Below are 9,705 nucleotides of genomic sequence, written 5' to 3'. Positions count from 1 at the left end.
AAGAGGAAGGCGAAGGGGTGGCTGACTGTGCTGCTGAGCTGGGAGTGCGTGTGTGGACATTAGCCAGGTCCAGCCTCTGCTAGAGCCTGTCCAAAAAGGCTCTGCGAAGGAGCAGAGCAGCAGCTAGTGCCTCTGGGGGAAGTGGAGAGAAGCAAGGGCAGCCAGCAGCAGCCTGGCTCCATGGAAGGGAGCGCATCAGCTGGGGAAGAGGAGAGCGGGGGTGGGGAAAGCGCCTGCTCCCTTTGCAAGCTCCCAGCGGTTTCAGCTCCTCCTTGTGCTTCAGTTCGCCCGGGGTGGGGGACAAAGCCCCGCAGCAGGATCCCGGAGCAGCCTCCTCCTGCAGCCGGGTGGGGAAGAGCCAGCGGGAGATTAACAACGCGCGTCCGAGGCAGGAGGAGGCGACATCGCCGGGCCGCTGCCTGGCACTTACTGTCCACAGGCTGGAGCGCAGCCCTGGAGCCCGCAGCAACTGGTCTCGGAGGAGCCAGACCTGGTGATCGAAGTGTCCGGCCGGCGGATCCGAGCCCACAAGTCGGTGCTGGCGGCCAAGTCTCTGGACATCCTGCGGGTGAAGGAGGTGAGCTACTGGGGACTGCGCCTGCTCATGACATGGCCGGCATGGGCGACGTGCGCCACGACAACCTGGCCGAGGTGGTGAGCGGCGCCCGCGTGCTGCAGATGCCCTGTGCTCTGCACTGCATGGCTGAGGCCATGCGGGCCAAGCTGCCTCCACAACTGCTACCATCTGCTGTGCCGCCCCTGGAAATGTGCCGCCCCAAGCAGGTGCTTGTTTTGCTGGTGCCTAGAGCCAGTCCTGCACCACCTGGTGCCACTCTTACTTTGCACATGGTTCAGTGAGGCAGGACATCAGGTCTTAGTAATTGACTGTTCTGCAAATACTCCCCATTACACTGAATAGCTGGTGTTAGGGTGCATTTCAAACACCTCTTACAGTATAAAAAACCTTCTTTAACAGAGGGCCCAAGATAAGAGATTCTTTCCCACCCTCATAGGACACAGGTCCTCAGACATGCCTCTTTCCTGCATTGGGGGGGGTGGGGTAGGGGGGGAAGAAGAGTCAACCACCTGTCTCTGCAGGTACAACCGGATTGATTTAGATTATGCACTAACACAATACAGGATTAATATGAAATAACAGTAAAAATCCAGTCATCTGCTATCTTCAAAGGAGTCTACTCCAAATAAGACATTACCTGTACTGGAGATCCTAGTATTTCATCCTTAAAAAAACAGAGCTTGGTCTTTGCAGGGTGTCGGCAGTAGACTAAATACTGTTGCCAGGATGCAATGTTTCACATTCCCTAGCACTATAAATCCAGCTTTTTACCATCTCCAAATCCTTAAGAAGAGTGCTGTGATTGGAGATCTTGCCTGGAGAACAGAACTGACCTCTGCTCAAGGGATTGTGCAATAGGATCTTTACCTCTGCTAGACAAGATGCCAGTAAACACTTGAAGGTAATGGACATTCCTCATTATCAGAGAGCTAATTAGTCACAGTTGCTGTACGGGTGGGTTTCCTCTAAAGGAGAGAAGATCAAGGACTTTGTTAAAAATATTTATTTAAAAAAATACAATTGTTTTTCATGTCTGGTTGCAGGTATCTATTAACATATGATTGACTTGAATAGTTTGCTACAATGCCTTTTTTTAAAAGCCAGCCTGCATTATTGTACAAAGCAAATCCCTCTGTCAATTATTACACAAAATAGTTTTCCCCAACCATTCCCTACCCCATTTTTTAAAAAAAACTGCCTTACACTATATTTTCTTCTGCACAGAAGCAATAGACAAGTCACCTGATTCCTCAGGGAAGACCTTCATTATGTTTGCATGTACTTTAGCCAATGCACCAACTTTTAAAGCAAAGTGTCGGTGCAGTGCAATTCCTCAATGATTGACTCTGCACCTTAGAATTTAGTAACTTTGCCCCAATAATTTTTCTCAAAGCTGAAACACACTCAAGTGCATATCAGCTGTAGTCAGTGTCTCAAATTCCATCATATCAGTTTTGATCACATCTTAATATGCTGAAGGTCTCCCTAATCTCTTATGCAAGGAGGGTAAATAAAATCAGGTTTAGTAACACTGAACAGTTTCTCAGAACTTTGGCTATTTATGCACTTGCATTACATACCAGCATTTTTTTTTAACAGCACAATGGCATTAAGATACTGGATATTATAAAAGTACAATTTTCAAAAGAACAGAGAGTTACACTAAAAAGCTACTTTATTCCCAGTTAAGTTTACCCTAGTGTAATCAGAGCACCAGGACTGTCTAAGATTACAGTATTTATCCCAAACTAAGAGATCATGTGTAGAATACATAGGAGGTTATCAGATGTACACAACTCTGCCCCAGAGCAGAAATTTGCTTTATCTGCTGACTCTGTATTAGATTAAAGTGCAATTCTACTCTGGAAAGAATAAGTGAAAAGTGGCATCTACTGCCCCCTGTGTATTCAGTCAGAGCTGCTGATTTTAGTGCTGAAGGTTAGATTTTACCATTGTGGGCTCTGCAGAGCCAGAATTACAGGAAGGAAGATGGGTTCTTGTCAGAGTTAAAAAAAAATAAAATAAAATTACAGGGGGATAATTCTGCCCTCTGCTCCACGAGTTCACCACCAGTGAAGACAATAGGGCTGCATCAATGAAAATGACTGCAGAGTTTAGGCTACAGACATCACCCACAGGGGCTGAAACACAAAGAAGAAAGGAACCCAGCTCAACTTTCAGATCCTAGTTTGAGTTTGCAGGCTCCCCCCCCCCCCCAACTTGTAAACAAAGCAAATTTAAATCTGAAGTTACTGACAAACATTGAACCTATTCTACTTCATTAATTTTAAAAAGTTACTGTGCCATGTTACCATAACTGACCATGTTGCTTAAGTTCTCCCCAAATTAACTCATGTCCCCCTGCTCTGAGCCTTTTAGATAAAAAGCTACAGGGCCAGATTCTCTGCTGGTGTACATCAGCTCAGGTCTACTGGCGTCAATTATTCCAAGTTACACCAGCTATAGATCTGGCCCACAATTCAAATTTTCCATCAAGAGAGCATCAGCTTGCTCAAAATACTCCCACCAAGTCTCGTGCTCATTAACTCTCTCTAGAGTTTTCTGTCAGTATTTCCTGCTGTCTTAATACAGCTCAATGCAGATAACCAGTGCTCAAGTCAGTCCTTCCTCACAATACAAGTGGAGAGTTTTCTTGTATGCTTATCTCAATCACTAAGACTATACATCTCAGCTATACACACAAAAGTAAGAGGAGGGATAAGCATTAAATACGCAACTGTACCTATCACAAACACTGTGACGTATATAAGGCCATCTGGTAACACCGCAATAAAAATACAAGTTTTTAAAAGGGAACTTCTGAATATGACTTTTTTTTTTTTTAAAAGCTATAGAGAATAACCGCAACAATGGTTACAAAGAATTAACATTAGAATCTAGCACATCATATAGAAAACTTTGTGCAACTGAACAATAGCAGAACAAAGTCAACACAACTGTATAAAGCAGTAGCCTATAGATTTAAGACTTCTAGCCACAAAAAAAAAAAAAAAAAATCCCCAAAACTAACAACCAAAAACAAAAATCCCACAACACATCAAGGAACCTACTTCCAAAACTGGGTATTTTAATCCTTTTTCTCTCCCTCCCTCCCACACACACACACTACAAGTTTTAGAAACCATGCAAAGGCCATTCAGAAAGCCGCCTTGTGTGAAATTGTTGACAATAATAGCTTCCAGTTATTACTATAGTGCTCCTTTAAGTATTGCTCAAGGACTGAATGAGGCTACAACAGAACTCCTGCCAACTTTTCCCCCCTCCATCAACGCCATGCCACTTAAAGTCATGTCAGCATCTCTGTTAAAAGATCTGTGCTTTCCGGAGGTTCAGAGTTCTGCTGTTAAGCCATTTGCTTTGCGATGACTCTTCTAATGCAAGGTCTCAACTGAGAGGCAATTATTTATTTCCAAGTTTTAAAAATAAAACCTGTGTCCAAATTTAAGGTCTATGAGGATAAAAACTAATCAAGGACCAATTTAAGACACTTTTTGGGAGATGTACATCATGTCAAAGACAGATTTAAAAAAATAAAATTTGGCAAGCAATCAGCCCATAATATGGCACAATAGATTTTAGTACTTATTTCTATTTTAAAAAATAATTGAAATGTGCAAGACATTAAAAAGTGGCAACTGCCAAGTGCAGTATTTATTTTTAATCTATATCTTAAGCATTATTTATACGATACAAGTCTGGAAGCTAGTCTAAAAAGTGAACATATGGCCCTCAAAAATATATATATATATAAATATGCATATTCATGAGATTAGAGCTGTTCCAGTCAATTAAATAACATGCATAAAAACAAATCTTCAACTGTCAAAAAATTGTGCATTTACCCAGGTGACTGGAATAACTTCAAAGTCAGTTACTGTGTTCTACAGCATTCTTTTGGTTAGAGGGGGCGGAATTAAGTTTAATATTAAATCTAGTTAACGTACAGGCTTTTGTAGAACCATCTAAGTTAAAACGGACATCATGAAAGAAGGAGACGTACAATGGTGTGCATGTTCACAAACGAACGTCAGGTTTTGCTTGGTTTTCTTACCTGGTGTCACGTTTTTAAAAGCATGGTCACTGTCAGCAAAGCTGTGTCCTCCAGAAAGGATCTGCATTGACTGTTCTCTGATATCAATATGTTCATTTCACAAGCCAAAGTCATGGCTTTTCTAACTTCAAGCTCCATCAGTCATCTGAAGATAAAGTTCTGTTCTTTCTGCTTCATGAACCACCAGAGACCGAGCCAAAAAATTGAAACAGCAAACCGGTTGATGCACAAGGCAGACTGCAAGGCTGCTTTCTTTCCTGTAATTACAATTGCTCTGGAGTGCCAAAAGCATTACGTTCTTGTTGCTGATAGCAGGTTATGGGGAGAAGAATGCACAAACAAGGTGTCATCTTGAAAGACTTTTCTCTGTACTGAACCACCACCCTTTAAAAGAGGCCCTATCAAGAATGACTAGCTCATAGGATAGCCATTTTACTACCTAGTAGAAGTCTCTCACTAGGCAACTCACTGCCATGACCCAACAGTTCCAATTAAGGGAAGATCTTTAAAAACAATAGTCTTCAAAAACTGCATATAATATTAAAAGAATAAAAGCAACCGTCACTGTATTCCATCTGTAAATCTTCATTTGGCAGTGTTTGTACTGAAAGGACCAAAACTTAGCAATAACCACCACCACTTAAGCCACTGGCACTAGCCAAATGCTTCCACATGAAGTGAAAGTTTTGCTAATACTGTCCAGAATAAGCAGCACTCGCCAGTATCCACTATCATTAAGTTAAAATCAGTTCCTCAAGAGACTTCTTATTTAAGCAGGTCACCCTGTACCTTTTTATTTTTCAGGTATCCCAAATCAGCTTCCCAAAGACCAGGATTGCAACAGTGATGGCATTTTCAACTTTGCCGGTGGGTCCTGGGTTTTCTTTACAATAATGGACATATTATGCCCTGGGTGCCATTCTTAAGACAGAATAAAAAGATACATAACCCTAGGTCTCAGAGACCAGAATTTAGGTATATTTCTTGCACAAGAAGGAAAGATGCCGAGCAAAATCCTTGCAGATAGATACCACAAACCCAAACATCAAGTTTTAATGTCTGTCAACCTTGACAGTGTCCCTTAACTACTGAATTAGTTTATTTTGTGTTTGACACATACCAAGATAGCCTCTTGATACAACATTGAGATGTGTCTTGTAAACAAATATGCATCAATTGAAAAAAATTTGAAGCTGTATAGTAAAATAGGATTACATATAAAAATACTATAAAACGGTAGCAAAAAGATAACTAAAAAGTAGATATATGATGATACAGATATGATAAGACCTGAAGAAGAGCTCCGTAGAGCTCAAAAGCCTAACTCTTTCACCAACAAAGGTTGGTCCAATAAAAGACATTACCTCACCCACCTTGTCCCTCCCATACCCTGGGAACAACATGGCTATGAGAACACTGCAAATATCCAACAGATGGTCAGAACTGCAGACTGTTGAAAGCAGCATTGGAAAACCTCTACATAAATAGATCAGAATTATACATGTGTGTTAACCTGGTGAGTGGAATTACACAGATGTTACGATCAAGTTCTTGTATATAATTTTGATTTGCTGCAGAAGTGTTTGCATGAAAGATGATTGCATGAGAGATTCTTCCCGTGTTAAGTAATGGTTTATGCAACACATTAACTTTTCAAAGGAGGATTATACATACCACAGAATTGGATACAAATGGCCTTCACTGTGGTTAAACTCAATTTAAAAAGACCAAAAATAATCTATTTGCTAGATAATTTTGAGGTTGTGAAACCATAGCAGAGATATAACTTTTCCCAAGCAAAGTCACTGAATGCCAAGGCCTTTCAGAATGCAAACCCTGCTCATAAGCCAAAGAGTGCACAGCTGTTGAAGCCTGAGAAGTTTGGGGCACAAGCAAGAGTTCTTGAATTTAAGGAATCCATCTTTCATTATTTCCTAAGCTTCTGCAAAACACAACCTGAACTGAGGATGACACATAGCAATAAATGCTGTCAGGAATGTGCCAATCGGAAAAGCTGGCAATTGTGTACTTGTTGGTAAATACGCAATTACAGGATACAGTATTTCACTACAAAGCACCATATACACAAGACAATGACACCTTTTTAAAGTGACCTGAAAAGTTATGAAGGGGAAAGAGAAAAGGCTATGTAAACTAATCTCATAGCAAGCCTCTTCTTACCACCACAACCTGCTTCCCTTCTTTAACTCACAGTACCACTGCTTTCCAAACATACCTCCTGACAGTATTTAACCCTACATGGGAATTTTCTTCTCCACAGTCATTAAGCGGCAGCAATAATAGTCCTCAACGGTATCTATCAGGAAGTAGGCAGTTAGAGTGACACTGACATGTGCACACAAGCTGCATTTGCAACTTAGCTTCTCTTGTTAACTACCTCCACAGAAGGTATTCTCCTGTAATGAGAACACAACTCCCCATCCATAAGAAGGTGAATGTATATCATCACAGATGGTGCATGTTACTAGTCAACCGGCTATGGCAGTGCATCCCTTCGAAGCTGCTGAGAGGGGAACATGAAACTGGACCAAGCGAAACTGATGCCTGCGCCAACATGCATGTGCATTTGGTTCTCTTGCTTACATGTACTCAGAGATATATGCCACACAAATATGAGAAACAACACACACAAAAACGTACAATCTTTACACACATAAAACCTGGGTTTTCTCCATGGGGGAAAGGGAAGCAATCAAATTGCAATTCTTTAGTGCTCATGACATTTTTTTAAAAATATACATCCTCATTCTACAATACTACCCTCCAGTCTGCACACTTACTGGGCATAAAGCTAGTCAGCCTAATACAACCATCACAAAGTGCTGCTGACTATATATATAGATATATTTTTTTTTAAGTAGGCAATAAGCCATCCTGCAAACCAAAGAATCCCAGATGCCTGCTCTTAATTACTATCTGCAGCTTTCTTTCTGCACTACTACCTTAAAAACTAGTAAATATTGCACATTGTCATTTTGAGATCCACAGACATGGGACTTCCTAATCATTAGCTACTGATGTTCATAAACTGAACCAGTAACTTGCCTTTAACTTGATCTGGCAGGGAGGCAGCAGACTCCCTTCTGCTCCCATCAAAAGCTAGATAGCCTTTCCTCTGAATTCACTTGGGACAGGAGATTTTCTGGCTGAACAGTCCAAAAACTAACTCTAACATCCATTTCTCAAGGGTGAAATATTAAAGATACAGGATATATTGATGTATGTATTTCAGTGCTGGAATATAACAAGCTACTTTCATCTTACTACATTCAGTTTTGGGTGTTCTCAAACACATATGCTTTGAAGTGAATTTAGAGCTTGCAAAAAGTGTCAGATTGAAAGCTCTGGAGAACAAAGTCCTCTCTTTGTCTTAAGAACAGGTGCAATGAAAGGAGTAACACTGCAAGCTTCCCTCACTAACAAGACTCAACTCTGTTCTGAAAGTACTGCCTCTCCATGCTCATCCCATCTTCAGCATCTCTTCTGAAACAGCTAATAAGGGCAGGGTGACCAGAGAGCAAGGGTGAAAAAAGCGGGACAGGGGGTGGGGAGTAATAGGCGCCTATAGAAGACTAAGTCCCAAATATTGGGACTGTCCCTATAAAATCGGAACATCTCGTCATCCTAAATAAGGGTGACCGAGAGAAGTGCAGTCTCAGTCCACTTTCTAGCGGACAGGTTATCCAAGTGCATCCTCATTGCATATACATTGGTAGCAAGAGGAAGTTGTTGCCTGACAGACAGTGGATGGCAGAAGTCCAACTGCAAACACCTGAGACATCCCCCAGTCTTAGGCGCTTCTGTCAGATCTCAGCTCTCCCACAAAAGACTGCTTGAGGTTATTGTCCAAGCTGCTGGTCTTAACTCATCAGTTTGAAATGGCTTTCAAGAACACTCATATTAACCCCCCAATACACACTCCCATCTACTCACCACCAAAAATTAGGCATGTTTACCTGGAACATGAATGATTTTACCTTACTGTTGATACTGCACAATTCTCTTCCTATTTTAGCTGCACACATCAAACCCAACTTTTCAAGAATTCCAACACTTCCTCCACTTAAAAAGCAATGTGGTTAAAGCAGAACTTGAGACAACAAGAGCTGGGCAGAGGGGGTTCTCCACTTCTGGTTCCTCATTTCTGGGAAAAGCAGAGAATTTGAGTGTTCTTTCCCCTTGAGCTGCAGACCAGAACATCAAGCAGCAACCAGCCCCAGAGTGTCATTTGCCAAATACACAGCCAACCCTCAATCTCACACTGAATATCCAATACCAGGGACAGAGGTGGGGAGAGTCCTAGGTTAGCATGATTTGTTAATCTTCTAGCAGCCAATTTACAGGCCTTACACAGATATCAGGCATCAGAAATGTGTGTATATATAACCACCAAGAAATACCAAAGAATTCAAACAGTTCAAGAACCTCAAATAATTCATGCCATGATCCATTTGTCTCAGAGCCCTGCCTGCTCACAATATTACAAGTTGCCTCTGGGAGCTAACCAGTCCCCTCTCAAAGAGTGAAACTTTACTGCTGGGTTACCTGTGTGCAACATTATCCAAACCATGGTCTGCTTTTCACCTATACCACCATAAGTACTCTTTAAAAATGTCTCCCTGCAAAAAGTTTACATGTTTTTATAGCATGAGACATTTGCTGTTTTGTTGTTGCAGGAGAAGTTATCATTAGCCCCAAGACAAAGCTGCACTCAAACCCTTTTCTTGGAATGCCAGCTTCAATCAGGATTCATTTTCTTCATGCCCAGCACAGGAAGCAGAAGAATGGAGGTGTCGGAGTGAGAGAGGAGAGACTTCTTAGATATTGTTTTGCTGCAATCAATACAAACTCAGTCACCGCGTCCCACCAGAAACTCCCTTTAAGAGACTTCTTAACCAAGGGGGCAAAGAAAAGATTGTGGAGCCTGGACTCCAATTAAGGCGTTTCCATATGCATTCCCAATTTAGTCTTCAAAAGAGGGAATTTTGCAAAAAGGCATTTGAACTGGGAATGGCAAAAATTATGACCATTCATG

This window comes from Terrapene carolina, unplaced genomic scaffold, assembly GCF_002925995.2.
Source record: "Terrapene carolina triunguis isolate 2854851 unplaced genomic scaffold, T_m_triunguis-2.0 Scaffold198, whole genome shotgun sequence".
NCBI lineage: Eukaryota > Metazoa > Chordata > Testudines > Emydidae > Terrapene > Terrapene triunguis.
Note: the sequence above shows the minus strand (reverse complement) of the source record.